Source organism: Zingiber officinale, chromosome 4B, assembly GCF_018446385.1.
Source record: "Zingiber officinale cultivar Zhangliang chromosome 4B, Zo_v1.1, whole genome shotgun sequence".
NCBI classification, from domain to species: domain Eukaryota; kingdom Viridiplantae; phylum Streptophyta; class Magnoliopsida; order Zingiberales; family Zingiberaceae; genus Zingiber; species Zingiber officinale.
Genome location: NC_055993.1, coordinates 55683859 through 55700511, shown reverse-complemented (window position 1 = coordinate 55700511; position 16653 = coordinate 55683859).

Here is a 16653-nt window from a genome sequence, read left to right as displayed (position 1 = left end):
TTTGTCACTCCGAAGGGCATTACTACGAACTCATAATGTCCGTATCTTGTCTGGAAAGTCGTCTTCAGTATATCATCTTGTTTCACCTTTACTTGATGATAGTCAGATCTCAAGTCAATCCTAGAGAAATTAGTGGCCCCCTTCAACTGGTTGAACAGATCGTCAATCCGTGGTAAGGGATATTTGTTCTTGATTATAACTTTATTCAGCGCTCGATAATCTATGCACATTCGCATAGACCCATCTTTCTTTTTAACAAACAGTACCGGAGCTCCCCATGGTGAGTGACTAGGGCAGATAAGTCCCTTGTCGAGTAACTCCCGTAGCTGTTTTTGAAGTTCCTCCAACTCAGCCGGCGCCATACGGTAAGGTGCTTTAGAGATCGGCTTTGTACCAGGAATCAATTCGATCTCAAACTCGATTTCTCGGTCAGGTGCTAACTCTAGTAGTTCGTCAGGAAATACCTCTGGGTAGTTGCATACGACTTTGACATCTTCCGGCTTCAGTTCCCCTGCCTGATTTGTATCAACCACATGAGCTAGAAACCCAGTGCATCCACTGTCTAACATCTTCTATGCCTTTAGAGCTGAAAAAAAACTTTTTAACTTCTTTCTTGGTTTCCCCAATAAATTAGAAGGTCGGTTCTGCTTCAGGCCGAAAAATTACTTTTCTTTTTCGGCACTCTATTGAAGCTCCGTATTTACTCAGGAAGTCCATGCCCAGTATAATATCATAATCCTGCATGTCAAGCACTATCAGATTACAGTAGAGTTCTCTGTCTGCGATTCTGACGGGTGCGGCTCGCAGTATATGGGTGGATGCCATTACATCTCCTGAAGGTAACGTCGTTAAAAATTTGCAATCCAAGGTTTGGGGTGGCATGTCTATCTTTTCCGTGAAAGGTGTAGAAATAAACGAATGTATTGTCCCAGTGTCAAATAGTACAGTAGCATACTGACTGAAAACAATTATCTGACCTGTGACGACCGTAGAAGCATTGGCCGCATCCTCCTTAGTGATGGAGAAAATTCTGTCATCCGTCGCTACTGGCGGAGCTTCCAGTCTCCCTTGACTTATCTGCGGGCCTTCTATCGCAACTTGCATCAGGTGTAGCTGTGGGGGAGCACCTCTGTTCTGAACTTGCGGAGGGGTAGGTGTCTGGATCTGTGTAGGATAGTTTCTGGCCATATGTCCTTCCATTCCACAGTTGTAGCATCTATTTGTACCTATACGGCATATTCCCGGGTGTTTCTTCCCACAGGTGGTACACTGAGGAAACGTGAGCTGCTTGCTTGCTGGATGGACCACTCTTGGAATCATTCCATTGCTTCCTCTTGCCACTGTGATTTCCTTTCCAGCTGGTTCAGGTACTTTGTGATTTCTGTCCTCCTGACTGAGTTTGATTCTTGCCCTCATTCATCGCCTTTTGATAGTGTTCCGTGATCAGAGCACTGCTGATTAATTCTTCGGCGGTCTGCGGTCTATTAACTCCGCCGGCCACGTTCAGGGCTATCTAAGGTCTGAGCATCTTCAGCATAAGTCTGACCCTTTCTCTCTCCGTGCTGACCAACTCTGGGCACAGATGTGCTAGGCGGTTGAATTTCTTAACAGCTTCATTGATTGATAGATCACCTTACCGGAACTCGGTGAACTCATAATAGTGTTTATTTGTGACTCGCATATGGAAAAATTCTTCGAAAAATTCCATCTCGAAGTCTGTCCATCTCATCTGATTTATTTGTCTTTTTGTTTCACTCTGTCCCACCACATCCTGGCATCTCCAGTAAGGCAGAATGATGCGCATTTGACTTTTTCGTGCTCCGACCAATCCAGTAACTCCACTATGCTCTCCACAGTCTTGAACCAGGCCTGTGCGTCCCATGGTTCACAGTTACCGAAGAAAGCTTCCGGCTTCAGTCTCTACCACTGAATTAGATATGCCTCCTAACGAACCACTGGAGCTGGGCCTACCGGTGGTGCAGGTGCCGGTGGTACTGGTACAGCTATAGGTATTACTGGTACTACGTTCTGGTGTCCTGGCGGGGTGGCAGGATTCCCCTGTTGATTCAGCAGAGCAGTGATCATCTGCTGCTGTTCCGTAACCTGACGTTGGAGCTCGGTAACTACATGTATCAGATCAGGTGGAGGTGCTGTCTCTTCTGTTCTGGTATTACGTCTTCTAGCCATCCTTATCTTCATTAATGACAATCGAGCTAGCGTAAGTTATTATCGTTTCTAACCAGGCTAACGAAAGGGTATCATCATTTCTAATTATTTGTAAGGTTGTTGTGTTATCATCCCTAACCTACCATCATGCAACCTAAACTAGAACTGTGACCTAAAAGAATAAAGTAAGCATGCATACTACTAAAGCATTATAAATAAAAGAAAAATAAACTAAGCATAAGCATCATAAAAGGAAATATACTAAGCATAAAAATTCTTACTTGGAGTGGCAGAAAGAGACTCGATGTGTGTGCAGTGGAAAGGCTAACCTGGCTCTGATACCAAACTATAACGCCCGCCCTCCCTGCTACTAAAGGGACGGGGCTACTTACTTACTTAACTATTCCAGGATACAATCATATTTAAAATTTCTTTCGAGTAACATAAAGCAGCGGAAATGTCATTAAGTTATATTGGAATGTAACATAAATACAATTGGTTCATGTCAGACATAACAGAAAAAAAATAACATAGCAGGTCTTTATTTGTCTTAGCCGAGCCACTGCCACACACACCTCCTTGCCTCTCCTGCAGCTCCCTTAGATCATCCATTCCTTGCCTTTATCTGTGGTATAAGGAAAGTAATTATGAGCACACAGGCTCAGTAAGATCCTTTTCCTACTCACAAAAACCGTATCTCATATCATAGTCATACAAGCATATAATCAATGGAGACAAAATCATCTACATTATATCATGTGAACATAGCCTCCTATCATATCATATTATTAAGAAACATCATACTCTGACATATCATAAATAAAGGAATCATGTGATGTGAATCATAGAAGCATAACATATCATCAGGTCATATGAATGGTAAACAAAACATCTCATAACATCATGTCCTATAAATCATAAGAGTATGTCATAACATCATGTCATATAATTCATAAAAACATATCATATTATGAATGGGTGCATTATGCAAAATGTCTTTTTAAAACATATGTCATGTCAAGTGTAAGATGTCTTTAAACATATCTTTTAATACTTAAACATAATATCATCATCATGAGGGCCCGGCTCGTACCACATACATACATAAATGTGCGCAATCCCTAGGACAGGGTAACTAGCCCCGAACCTACTAGGGATCTAGACCCGTTGATAGTCCGTCGGCCTAGGGGCGTACTAAGGAGCCCATCCGTTTTTACTAGACCCGTTCATAGTCCGTCGGCCTAGGGGCGCTTATGGAGTCCACCCTTGGTACAAGCCATACAAAGTAAAATACATGGCATGCATATCATATCATCATAACTGTCACATCATATCATCATAAATGTCATGCTCTAGTCTTAACATGAAGAGTGCTCTTAATCCCAACTTAACGGAAGCAACTCTTAGTCATTTACTTATCATATCATAAGGCATACATACTTCGGCACATAGTCATCATAAAAGAAAATCATTATCATGCCTGGTTCATAAGCTTACGTAAATGAGCATGCTACATATTTGAAATCATACATGCTTGGGTACATAGTCATCATAAAAATCATTTCATGCATAGTTCATAAACATACATAAATAGGCATGTTACTTGTCTTATCATAAAGCATGCATACTTAAGCATAAAACACATCATAAGAGTCATCATCATGCATAGTTCATGAGCATCCTTAAATAAACATATAAAGCATCATAGGAAAACATAATCATACATGAAAAACATTTACTAGCATCTCCTATTTCACATCCTAGTATGGGAGACAACTAGCAAAGTCATAATTGGGTCTCTAACCCTAATTTCATATGGTGGCCGAAAGTCACCATGCTTAGTTTTAGGATACAACAACATATAAGCATGTGAACCTTAAATCAATTTCATGTCATACACTATAAAGAATATCATGAGCATAGGTAGTAGGTTCTAAGCTTCCTAGGCCTTTTAACTTGGTTGTGGCCGAACCTTTAAGAGCATGAAACTAAGTTTTATACAAGCATAAGAGTCCAAGCTAACTTCATATCATATCATAAGGGAAATCCATGAGCTTGCTAAGTTTAAATTTAAACTTCCTTGAACCCTAGAATATAGTCATGGCCGAAAGTTCATAAAAGGGAAATAAACTTCTAAGCAACATATAAACATGAATACCTAGCCAAGTTCATGTCATATCATAAAGAAGTCTATGAGCATGTTAAATTAGGTTTTAAGCTTCATGGAACCCTAAAACCTCTCATGGCCGAAACTTCATAAAACAAGAGATAAACTTCTAAGCAACATACAAACATGAATACCTAGCCAATTTCATAACATATCATAAAGAAGTCTATGAGCATGCTAAATTAGGTTTTAAGCTTCATGAAACCCTAATATCTCTCATGGCCGAAACTTCATAAACCAAGAAATAAACTTCTAAGCAACATATACAAACATGAATACCTAGCCAAGTTCACAACATATCATAAAGAAGTCTATGAGCATGTTAAATTAGGTTTTAAGCTTCATGAAACCCTAATTTCATCATGGCCGAAACTTCAATAAACAAGAGATAAACTTCTAAGCAATATACAAACATGAATACCTAGCCATGTTCACAACATATCATCAAGAAGTCTATGAGCATGTTTAATTAGGTTTTAAGCTTCATGAAACCCTAATTTCATCATGGCCGAAACTTCAATAAATAAGAGATAAACTTCTAAGCAATATACAAACATGAATACCTAGCCAAGTTCACAACATATCATCAAGAAGTCTAGGAGCATGTTAAATTAAGTTTTAAGCTTCATGAAACCCTAATTTCATCATGGCCGAAACTTCAATAAACAAGAGATAAACTTCTAAGCAATATACAAACATGAATACCTAGCCGAGTTCACAACATATCATCAAGAAGTCTAGGAGCATGTTAAATTAAGTTTTAAGCTTCATGAAACCCTAATTTCATCATGGCCGAAACTTCAATAAACAAGAGATAAACTTCTAAGCAATATACAAACATGAATACCTAGCCAAGTTCACAACATATCATCAAGAAGTCTAGGAGCATGTTAAATTAAGTTTTAAGCTTCTTAAAGCCCTAGCATATTCATGGCCGAAACATAGCAAGAAGAAGATCAAGCTTAAACAATATCCAACAAAAATTTTTAACTAAGTTCATATCATAACATAATAAGATCCATGAGCATGGGTTCTTCTCCTTTTATTTTTATTTTTAAGTGTTCTAACCTTTCGAAAATATTGTAAGCGACTTGTACCACAAGTGAGGGGATACTTACATCTTTGTTTGATTTACCTAAGGAGGAAATCTTGCTTGTGGAGCCTTCCTAGAGAGGAACTTCTTGTTTTGTTTGGGTTTCGGCAATGGGGGTGGGGAGATGCTCTTGGTCACGGTGAGGAGGAGGAGGGAGGAGGAAGGGGAGAAAATGCATTTTCTTCTTTAATTTCCCCTTTTATTCATCATGAGAAGAGGAAGGGAAAATGCACTTTTCCTTCTCCTTTCTTTTACTCCTCCTTAATGAAAAAAGGAAGCAAGAATCCTCTTTTCTCTTGAGAGGAAGAAGGCTACTCTAACTTCTCCTTCTAAATGAAAGAAGCTCTTTTCTTACTCTTAACTATATTGTCACTTCTCTCTCTAACAATAACTTCTCTTGGTCTATTGGTTAACACATACATGTATCTAGTAAGAGATCCAAGGTTCAAACCTGGGTCATCTCTTTTTTTAGTTCTATATTTATTATTTTGCAAATTTATACATAAGGCCTATTTTTATTCATGATAAAAAAATATCTAAAATCTTGCTAAGTACCCTATAGGTGTTACAATTCTTCCAACGGTTGGAAAGATATGACATAAATCACATTTATATTAATTCTTGTGCGTATTAGCCAAAGCTAACTCAAGTTTTAATATAACTATGGATAATGATCCTATAAACAAGAGTTGCATAGAGATGTTATTGGTAATCGTTACCTACCGATCATACTAAATCTTGGGCGTATTAGCCAAAGCTAACTCAAGGGTTAGTATGATGTGGATCTTGTCCCACATGAATTATAGAATTCAGTGGGAGCATCATTTTGTTGAAGGCCTAATTAAATGATTTAAAAGAATATGATATTTATTTCTGCATTTATTTCTGTTGTAGAATTTCCATGATGTCAAACACAAACAACTTCTCTCTGCGTTCTGTCCTTAAGAAGGACAAGCTCAACGGAGCAAATTTCCTGGACTGGTACAAGAACCTGAGAATAGTTCTCACCCAAGAATGTAAACTGTACGTTCTGGAGCAGCCCATTCCAGAGGCTCCTCCTGCCACTGCCACGCGAGTAGACCGAAATGCTTACAAGAAACATCAAGATGACGCATTAGATGTGTCCTGTCTTATGCTCGCGACCATGAACTCTAAGCTTCAGAAGAAACATGAGTTGATGGGCGCTTACGATATGGTTGAACATCTTTGTCACCTATATCAAGGACAAGCAAGGCACTGGAAGAGGAACTCCAAAGAATACCTGGAAGATCTTAAGAAGAAGAGAAATAAGATTTCTACTTCAGGTATACATGTTATTGAAGTCAACCTCTCTATTTCTTCATCATGGGTATTAGATACCGGATGTGCTTCGCACATTTGTACTAATGTACAAGCGCTGAGAAATAGCAGGGCATTGATGAAGGGTGAGGTAGACCTACGAGTAGGCAATGGAGCACGGGTTGCTGCTATTACTGTAGGAACTTACTATCTATCTCTACACTCTGGGCTTGTATTAGAATTAGATGATTGTTGTTATGTGCCTGCCTTGACTAAGAACATAATTTCAGTTTCTTGTTTGGACAAGAAAGGATTTTCGTTTACAATAAAGAACAAATGTTGTTCTGTCTATTTAAACGATATGTTCTATTGTAGTGCACCTCTGATGAACAGACTCTATATTCTAGACCTTGAGAGCCCTATCTATAACATAAATACCAAGAGGTTCAAGTCAAATGACATGAACCAAACCTACCTCTGGCACTGTCGCTTAGGTCATATAAATGACAAGCGCTTATCCCAGCTCCATAAAGATGGTTTGTTGGACTCATTTGATTTTGACTCATATGAGATATGCGAGTCATGCCTACGAGGCAAGATGACCAAGACTCCCTTTAGTGGGCATAGCGAGAGAGCGACTGATTTGTTAGGACTTATACATAGTGATGTATGTGGCCCTTTCAATGTCGCTGCTAGAAGAGGTTATAGGTACTTCATCACATTTACTGATGACTTCAGTAGATATGGTTATGTGTACTTAATAACACATAAGTCTGAATCCTTTGAAAAGTTCAAAGAATTCAAGAATGAAGTACAGAACCAGCTTGGCAAGAATATTAAAATACTTCGATCAGATCGAGGTGGAGAATACCTTAACCATGAGTTTCGTGACTACCTAGCTGAGTGTGGGATTCTATCTCAACTCACTCCTCCTGGAACACCACAGTGGAATGGTATATCCGAAAGGAGGAATCGTACCCTATTAGATATGGTACGATCTATGATGAGTCACACAGATCTTCCGACATACCTTTGGGGCTATGCTCTAGACACGGCAGCTTTTATACTCAACCGAGTTCCATCCAAGGCCGTGATAAAGACACCATATAGGATATGGACTGGGAGAGATGCCCAGGTGTCTTTCATAAGGATTTGGGGTTGTGAGGCTTACGTTCGACGTCAAGTCTCAGACAAGTTAGGACCCAAATCTGACAAGTGCTACTTTATTGGATATCCCAAGGAAACTAAGGGATATTACTTCTACATTCCTAGTCAGCACAAGGTAGTTGTGGCAAAGACTGGAGTCTTTCTAGAAAGGGACTTTGTTTCTAGAAAGACTAGTGGGAGTACATTCGATCTTGAAGAAGTTCAAGATGCGAACAATAGCACTGATGCCTCGATGGAAGTTGAACTGGAACCATAAAGTGTTGTGGATGATGTTGTTCCACAAGGAGTTGAGGAACAACAACCAGTTCAAGTAGACATACCTCTTCACAGGTCTGATAGGGTACGTCGTCAGCCTCAGAGATACTCATTTCTCTTGTCTGACCATGATGACGTTGTGCTCATAGAGGATGAGCCTACCACCTATCAGGAAGCTGTGATGAGACCAGATTCTGAGAAATGGCTAGAGGCCATGAGATCCGAGATAGAATCCATGTACACCAACCAAGTATGGACTTTGGTTGATCCACCTGAAGGGGTAAAACACATTGGGTGTAAGTGGGTCTTTAAGAGAAAGGCTGACATGGATGGACTTATCTATAAGGGTCGCTTGGTAGCTAAAGGTTTCAAGCAGATTCATGGTATTGACTATGATGAAACCTTTTCTTCAGTAGCGATGTTTAAGTCCATTCGGATCATGCTTGCTATTGCAGCTTACCACGATTACGAGATCTGGCAGATGGATGTCAAAACCGTGTTTCTGAATGGAAACCTACTCGAGGATGTGTACATGATACAACTTGAGGGTTTTGTAGATTCACAACATACTAGCAGAGTATGCAAGCTGCATAGGTCCATTTATGGACTAAAGCAAGCTTCTCAGAGCTGGAATCTTCGATTCGATGATGCAATCAAACAGTTTGGTTTCATCAAGAACGAAGATGAACCTTGTGTCTACAAGAAGGTTGTAGGGGATATAGTTGTCTTCCTCATATTGTATGTGGATGACATACTACTCATTGGGAAGGACATCCCTATGCTTCAGTCTATCAAGACCTGGCTAAGGAGTTGCTTCTCAATGAAGGACTTAGGTGAGGCATCCCGCATTCTAAGGATATTGATCTATAGAGATAGATCTAAGAGATTGCTTGGCCTAAGTCAGAGTACATATATTGACAAGGTACTCTTTCGGTTTGCCATGCAGAACTCCAAGAAGGGATTTCTGCCGATGTCACATGGCGTGAGTCTTTCGAAGACTCAAGGTCCCTCTTCTAGAAAGGAGAGAGACCGCATGGATCAGATCCCTTATGCCTCATCCATAGGATCTATCATGTATGTCATGCTATGTACTCGACCTGATGTCTCGTATGCTTTGAGCATGACAAGCAGATACCAGTCAGATCCAGGTGAAAGTCACTGGATAGCGGTCAAGAATATTCTTAAGTACTTAAGAAGGACTAAAGAATATTTCTTGATATATGGAGGTGATGATGAGCTAGCTGTAAAGGGTTACAGTGATGCTAGCTTCCAGACCGACCAGGATGATTATCGATCACAGTCAGGGTTCGTGTTTTGCATAAATGGTGGTGTTGTGAGCTGGAAGAGTTCGAAGCAGGACACAGTACCTGATTCTACGACAGAGGCCGAGTATATTGCTGCATCAGAGGCAGCAAAGGAGGCAGTTTGGATTCGTAAGTTCATCACTGAACTTGGGGTGGTTCCTAGCATTGTTGACCCTATTGAGCTCTATTGTGACAACAATGGAGCTATAGCACAGGCGAAGGAACCTCGCTCACACCAGCGGACCAAACACATACTACGGCGCTTCCATCTCATTCGAGAGATTATCGAGAGAGGAGATGTGAAGATATGCAGAGTACCTACAGAAGCTAACATCACAGATCCCTGACCAAGGCTTTGGCATAGAGGAAGCATGATGGTCACACTAGGTCATTGGGGCTTAGAGCCTACACTGATTGGCACTAGTGCTAGTGGGAGATTGTTAGTTAGAGCCCTAGAGCCAATCATTTGATGATTGTATTATGGACTTGTTGTATCATATTCTTATATAAATAAAAGGCATTTGTTTTGGTTATTATACTTACTTGTATTGGTGCCAAATAAACTAAGTATAATAGCGTCCTTGAGTAGAAGGTTCTCACCTATATCAATCGGTTAGTTGAACCGATAGTGAGATGATATAGGGAACACTACTCTTAATCATTCCTTGTCGAGTATTAACATTCAGGGACAATGTTAATGCAATAAGACTAGCATGTAGGTCAACTCGATGACTTGATCTCACAAGTCATGGATATGGAGATATCAAGTTGACACATGGGTATGCATTGGAGAATGTATACTGAATGACCCGCTATGAGAAAGTATCATGGATCATTATATGAGTGTCATATACTTTCTCATGTGGCTATTAGTATGACTACTAGTCCTTGGACCTGAAGTCACCATGGATCCCTACATAAGGAGTTATGTACTTTGGTTTCGTCAAACGTTACCCGTAACTGGGTGGACTATAAAGGCGATTACTGGGTATATAACAAATTATGCGGAGGGATGTGAGTGATGTAGATGGGATCTATCCCTCCTATATGATGGGAGAGACATCGGTATTCTTGATAGAGTGAGACCATGAAGTGCATGGTCATGCTCAAATGAGTCAATATGAGATATTGAGCTCATTTGATTTAGTGAGTCTACTTGGAGTTCAAGATTTAGATTGATCAGAGGATGACACGGTCTATACCTCACATTGATCAATCTAGATGTCTAGGATAGAAGGACACTTGTCATATATTGTGAGGAGTCACAATTAATAGTCACAAGGTGATGTTGGATCTCAACATTCTTGTAACTTGGGTAGTAATGATGTATTGCTAGATACCGCTCATTACTTATGCTTCTAAATGAGTTTAGGGGCATTGCCAACGTTACAAGAACCTATTGGGTCACACACAAAGAATAAGTGGATGGAGATTAGGTTCATATGATGAACCAAGAGGATTAGATTCATGTGATGAATCAAATTGGATTAAGAGTAATCCTAATTGGGCTAATTGAGTTGGACTCAAGTTGATTCATGTGTTCAATGAGTCTAATTTAGATTATGACTCATTGAATCAATTTAATTAAATGAATTAGATTCATTATATTAAATTGGCTTGAATTAAATGGTTGGATTAGATCAACCATGAGAGAGATTAAGTCAAGTTTGACTTGACTTGAGAGGAAGAGGAAGAGTCAAGTTTGACTTGACTTTATGCCACATCATTTGTGACTTGGTATTAGGAGAACTAATGATGATGTGCCACATCATCACATGTGCCACCTCATGGAGGTTACAACTATTCTCTTTAATGGCCTCCACATTAATTGTGATTAATGTGAAGGGGGTTACACCACTTGATGGAAAAAAGAGAATTTTTCTTTTGGTGAGTAACTCTCATTCAAGTGATCTTCCTCCTCCTAAGCTCTCTTCTTGCTCCTTCTCTTCTCTTAGTCGTGGGCTTCAAGCAAGGGAGAAGAAAGGAGAGTGAATCTAATCCAAGAAGAAAGGTTAGTGAAAGTCACATAGAGATTTTAGAGGAGTGTGTTCTCTTCTTTTCCTTTCTTCTTCTTCCAATCCCATCCGAGAGCATCAAGAAGTGCTAGCACACTTGTGGTGTTCTCTTCTCCATCCTTGTGTGTTAGAGAACACATCTTGTTCGTGTGGATACTTCTAGAGAGTTGTCTACTTTGACAACTAGAGATCCGACATCTCCTTGGACAAGCGGGACTCGCGAAGGGCACGCATCGAAGGTATAAGATTTTCTCCATGTAGATCTAAGTGTAGATCTAGGTAAACTTGTACTCGTAATTTCGAATGATTTTTCTTTGCACGGATCCATTGGCTAGGGAGTTTCAGGGTTTTCGCGACGCGAAAAAATGATTTTCGCGGCCCGAAAAACCCAACACAGGCATGTACACCAAGGTCTTGAGTTACTTGGTGGCGGCGGTGTTAAGCGAGTTGACTAACCATCACCTTAAAATCCTTTATACTACGATCAGACAACTTAAAATTCAAGAACTCCTGAAGATGAACTACAACATAGAGAACTCTATGAAAAAGGTTTTCTACATCAGCCCCAGATGATGTTCTACTCCTCGAAGGTTGTCTTCTATGATCTTCTGCCACATGGTGGCCTGATCCTGTATGTAATGAACCGCTAGTTTCACCATCTCTACATTATTGTGAGTCATATACCCAAATGTCCTTTCGAGGTTATCTAAACATATGTGAGGGGTCCATGGTCAAAATTCCCATGGAATAGAATACATCAATCCTCAATTGCTTGGAATAGTATAAGTACATGCACCTTATCCATTACCCAAATTATAGTGGTAAGAACTATATGGTTGTTTGTATTTCCTTAGACTGTGCTCCTTGATCTCCAATAGATTGTTAACGGGCCCAATCCCTACTTTCCAACTTGGTCTTAGTTGGTGTCACAGAAGAATCTACATCCTCAACATCAGGTTCCAGTCCTAAGTGTCAATTGGTTGCGTTCATGGTTGACCCTGACCATGATTACGAATAGCATTGATTCACTAAGTGTCATCACGCTAAACCAAATCATTGAGTACCTAATAGATACGTATAAAAATCGTTACACAATCAAACTGAAGGGAGTAAGTTTAACCAATCACACCTCAATTTCTATGACATTCAACTTTTCTAACCATAACCTACACTAAGTAGTGAACACAATATGTAAGATAATCATTAGAGGTATACATTACTTCCTATAGCTTAGAGATATCCTACAGCTTGCCTTGTCCATAATCCAAAAAAAGTATAAATCAAAATAAGATTGAAATCCCCAAAACACAAAACCCAGCATTTGAACTTGAACCATGCTCTAATACCAATAAAATTGTCATGCCATGAGGGTTTACTTGTCCTTCAAAGTGGACGGTACCCCCTAGTGATAATATATAAAATAATCAATATCAAATCACTTAAAGACAATATAACAACCTAAACATGATAATGCGTGTATGTATGCATGTACATATGAAACACTAAAAATCCAGAATAAAAAGAACTATAACTATAAGTAATGGAAACAATAAAACAAAGCAACTCAATATAAATCCAACTCGAGCGGGACTGACAGCAGGACTCTGAGTGATACACATCCTCTATCTGTTAACCTAAAAGTCAAAGAAAAGGTAAAGGGTAGTGAGTACAACAACTCAGTGGCTAGAAGAAAATAGTGTGTGAATAATATACTGTCATGAGATCAAAGGATGCAGTCTCAGATGAAGTACTTACTATAACAGTAAAAGAGTCAATATGATCAACCACTAACAGAGCATAACTAACTACATACTCATCTACTAACTTGTTCAACCAAGTGTGACCAATAAATCGGGAGTACATATGTTACATCCCAACCTGCATGAATAAATACATGACCGACATATGACAAGTATAAAACAAGCACTGACTACAAGAGAACGCTCTACCATGGATGGTCCCATGGGCAGTCAGGGAAATCAAATGGTCACTATCTGTAGGTGAACTCGCTACCATGAATGATCACATGGGCAGACAAGATAAGTAAACAGTCACTATCTTTGGACGAACTCGCTACCATGAATGGTCTTATGGGTAGACAAGGTCTTACGTAGCTGTGTGGCTAGGGACTACACGTGAAATTGCCACCATGAATGGTCTCGTGGGCAGTTATATATATATCATGATCGCTGATGACTCTCTCAACCATGAATGGGACAATGGTAGACGGGATATACTAACAGTCGCTGACGACTCTCTCAACAATGAATTGGAGACAATGGTCGACAAGATATACTAACGATCACTAACAACTCCCTCAACTATAAATGGGAGACAATGGTCAACAGGATTACTAACTATGGGTCTAGTAGGATACTCAATATACTACACTATGATATTATCTTAGGGGGTGTTTGGTTCTTTCCTAGGAATAGGAATCGGAATGGGAATCATTGTATTGTGGAATGGGAATGGGTATGAGCATGGATATCACTCTTAAAAGCAATGTTTGGTTAGTTGCATATTTTCTATCGGAATAAATCAAAATTTCCTTTTTTTACCCTTAAAGGAAAATAAGAGAAAAAATTAGATATGAGAGAAAGATGAATGTGAGAGAAAAATATGATGAAAGAGAATGAAGAGAGAGAAAGTGTGATGAGAGAGAAAGTGTGATGAGAAAAAATACAGAGAGAGAAAGTGTGATGAGAGAAAATGAGAAAAGAGAGTGTGATAGGAGAGAGCATGATGAGAGAAAAAATGATGTGAGAGAAAGTATGATGAGAGAGGATGAAGAGAGAGAAAATATAATGAGAAAAAATGATGAGAGAGCGTGTGATGAGAGAGATTGAGGAGAGAGAAAGTATGGTGAGAGAGAAAGTTTGATGAGAGAGAAAGTATGATGAGAAAAAAAAAGAACAGTGAGTGTGATGGGAGAGATTGAGGAGAGAGAAAGTATGATGAGAGAGAAAGTGTGTTGAGAAAAAAAGGAGGGAGTGTGACAAGAGAGATTGAGAAGAGAGAAAGTGTGATGAGAGTGAATATGTGATGAGAAAAAAAGAGAAAAGAGAGTGTGATAGGAGAGATTGAGGAGAGAGAAAGTATGATGAGAAAAAAAAGAAGGAAGAGAGTGCGATGGAAGAGATTGAGGAGAGAGAAAGTATGCTGAGAGAGAAAGTGTAAGAAGAAAAAAAGAGGAAAGAGAGTGTGATAGGAGAGATTAAGGAGAGAGAAAGTGTGTGATAAAATGATGAGAGATAAAATATGATGAGAGAGAATAAGGAGAGAGAAGTGATATGAAAGAAAAAATAAATAAATATATTTTGATATTTGATATTAAGGGAGAAAATTTTAGTTTTAGGTCAAGGGTATTTTTGCAATAAGGAAATATTTTTATTGATGAAAATAGGGTAATAGCTCATTGAAAGGGAGGTACATGGGAATGAGTTATTACCCAATTTCAAGAATTCATTCCCTTATTTGTATTCCTATTCTTATAATCCAAACATTAACAATGGCAATCAATGATTCTCATTCTCATTCCCCACTCCTATTCCCCTAAACCAAACGCCCCTTACTAATATATAGTCATGAGCCTATATAACAAGGAAGGGTCTACTTGGATACACAATATCCTATACTACGATATAATCCAACTAAAATATAGGTAGAAAATAGACAATCAGGTCCCCAAAATACTAGTCAACCAATCTCATCAAGAGAATACTAGTCATCTAGTATTAATATCTCAACTCATTTCATGGTATCATTACATATATAATAAACAACAGGATCAAGATCAAGTAATCCTGGGGGTTGATCCAAAGAGAAAAGTCTAGTGGAATACGTTACCCCTCTACTAGGGAGTGATTTCTATAAAACATGATAGTAAATAATCATGCACTATAATCAAAACTCACAAAAGATAAGCAGAATCTACCCACCTTAATTATAGAATATCTTATCCATCCTCAAGTCAAAAGTCTACCTCAAGCTTGAATATATCCTACAAGTACAGAATACGAAGACAGTTTATGTACTAAAGTAATCCTAGTCACAAAGTCAAATCGATTTATCAATTATAGATTAATTCATATGTTAATCTATTAATCCACATATTAATTAACTAATTAATTCATCGATCTATTAATTAATTAATTGGCTTCTTAATTAATCCCAAATCAGATTAATATTTCATAAACTCCTAAGTGAGTGCATCATTATTCAATTATTAACCATTAAAATCAAATCTCAATTAATTAATCTGATTTACTCAATTTATCAAAAATCCTATTGTTAATCAATGTCTTAACTAATTAATTAACTTAAAACAAATTACCAAATCCTTAATTAATTACCAAGTAAGCTTTAGTTAATTAATCAACTAAATCAAAGCTTTAATTAATATAACATTCTGTTAACTGATGCACGATTCTTCCTCAGTCAATGACTCCTCCTCGCGTTGAAATTCTGACAAGGTTGTGGGGAATCAACGGCGGCGACGACATTGGAGAAGGGTTCGTGCATGGTGAAGGGAAGAAGAAAACTGGCAAGTGGCTCGGTGGCAATGACGCGAGTTAGACTTACGGCGTGCACGTGTGGTTCTGGGAGGTAGAGGAAGGCAGCCGGTTGAAGCAGTTGGGAGGCACTTGAACGGAAGGGGCTCTTGGGAAGTGAGCAGGACGATGACCGCTCGCAATACCCAGATCATAGTTTTCTCCAGCGATAGACTCTCGACAAATTGCTCTCCCAATACCCGACGGTTTGCAGCGGTGGCGTCGCATGACCAGGAGAAGGAAGGATAGTGTTTGACAGCCAACAAAATGGTAAGGATGCTCGACGGCGACCGTGAAATCATGGTAGCATCCGTGCACATGGCGATGAGGATGAGGAACGATTTCACATCATCTTCTTCAGTGATGTCTCACGATGACGGCCGGATGAACGGCGTCGAGTGCAAGGCAATGAAGTGAAATGATACAAAGATGGAACCCCCGGGTCGTCGACATCACTACGATGGCAAGATCGGTGACTCGACAGCATAGGTGCTTCTCGTGTAGGAGCAGGGCAAGAGACGAGTGGTGAAGTAGCGCAGTAGAGAAATGACACTGGCAGAGGTTGTACCAGCGTCGGGGGTGATTGGCGACTAGAGATACGGCGACGACGCCGTGTGCATGCATAGAAGAGACTTCAAACTTAGATTTTTAAGTT